The following is a 1,919-nucleotide window of genomic DNA, read 5'->3' on the forward strand; positions in this document are numbered from 1 at the left end:
TGTGTGTGTGTGTGTGTGTGCGCTTTAAACGGTGCTTATCGTGTGTTGCTCATAACATTTTAGTAACGTACAAAGAATTAAAATGATATTTTTTAAACCTTTGCATACTTATATCAGTGTTAAGAATTGTTTTTTAAAACATTGAAGTTTAATATAATCTACTAAGATTTATATATATTAATATTTATTACACCAAATTACTTAGGTCTTGTGTGGCTTGTAGAGTTGGACGATATGGGGAAAATCACGAGTTTTGACCAAATAATCAATATTGATATTGTGGCCATGCTGTCGTTTGACTTTTGGTGCTTTCACAAATATTTACACAATGAGATTATAAATAATCACCAGTAATGTTTATATAATGACTAAGTGGGTAAGGGCAAAACAGGTAAGCTCAGAAATGACATCACGTTTCTGTAATGCAGCCTTTAAAAACAACACTAATATCCAAACTTTAAGACACTATCTAGTCTCTTAAATTGACATAATATAGATACTTTGCCCAGCCCTAGCGGCTTGTTAAGAAAAAAACTCAACAGCCCAGCGCAACTCATTTCACATACGTGAAGATTTGGGAGATCTTGATGAATTACACAGAAGCATTTAATGAACACTCAGTTGAGGAGAGAATTTAGGAAGGCGGTACAGTTTAACCACGGTGTGTTATCATGTCTTGCTGTCTCAATGCTCTGAAGTTCTTATGTTCCTGAAGGTGAATTTAAACAAGTTTAGCTGAGCTTTCAATGCAAACAAAGCTATTGCGGGCACCGTAAACACAGATTGCTTAACTAAAGCCTAGTTTTCACTGACCTCCAAAAGGAGATGATTCCGGAAACAGAGAAATTCCCTTATCATGCAGCTACGGAGATTCCCTGAATCTATACAGCCACATACATACTTAACATTAACTAGTTTGGTTATCAGAGACTGGACAAATATTCTTGTCCCCTGACCTTTGACTTATGAATGACCTCATGTTGTCTAAGCGTTCCCTTTGTCTAATTGTACCAAAAGATGGTCTTTCTGGAAATTCCACCAAATGGCTGAGCCACACATTTGGCTGCTACCTCGATTCAATTAAATTTTATTTATAGTATCAATTTATAACAAGTATAATATCAAGACACTGTGCAGATAGAGTAGATCTAGAACACACTATAATTCACAAGGACCCAACAATTCTACTCATTCCCACAAGAGTGGCCATTTAGTGCAACAGTGGTGAGGAAAAACTCATTTTTAGGAAGAAACCTCGGACAGACCCAGGTAGATGGTGTCTGACAGGGACGGTTGAGGGAATAACAAGCATTAGTAACAAACATTTCTGGGACATGGATGCACACAAATGGAAAGAGAGGAGCTCAGTGTGTCATAGGAAATACCCGGCGGTCTAAAACTATTACAGCTTAATTAAGAGAGGCAGGTTAAAGAGAGGTGCCTGGTCAGGCTAGAACTCTCCCCAACCGGATCTGTACTGCCCTGCCTCACTTTGGTTTTATTAGATTATTGATTTTATGGTAAATGAATCTGGCGACTATGAAGAAAAGCAGGTGGGCCTGGCTAGGCGGACGCGGCAACTCCTTACTCTCTAACTATAAGCTTTTTCAAAGAGGAAAGTTTTAAGTTTACTATTAAATGTGGTGACGGTGTCTGCCCCTCCCAACCCAGACCAGGGAGCTGGTTCCACAGTAGAGGAGCCTGATAGCTGAAGGCTCTGGCTCCCATTCTACTATTAGAGACTCTATAAACCACAAGCATCTCTGCGTTGTGGGAGCGTAGTGCTCTAGTGGGACAAGAAGGCTCTAAGAGCTCTTCTAGATATGTTGGTGCTAGACCATTTAGAGCTTTGTAGATCAGGAGAAGGATTTTAAATTCAATCCTGGATTTCACTGGAAGCCAATGCAGAGAAGCTAATA

General features: G+C 39.2%; 1 protein-coding gene across 1 annotated transcript in view; it reads left to right on the forward strand.

Annotated features, from left to right (window-relative positions):
* The window catches only part of patl1 (PAT1 homolog 1, processing body mRNA decay factor), a 22,931-nt gene that overhangs the window by 1,304 nt on the left and 19,708 nt on the right, over positions 1-1,919 (forward strand). The window lies entirely within an intron of this gene.

Source organism: Etheostoma spectabile, chromosome 2 (assembly GCF_008692095.1).
Source record: "Etheostoma spectabile isolate EspeVRDwgs_2016 chromosome 2, UIUC_Espe_1.0, whole genome shotgun sequence".
NCBI classification, from domain to species: Eukaryota; Metazoa; Chordata; class Actinopteri; order Perciformes; family Percidae; genus Etheostoma; species Etheostoma spectabile.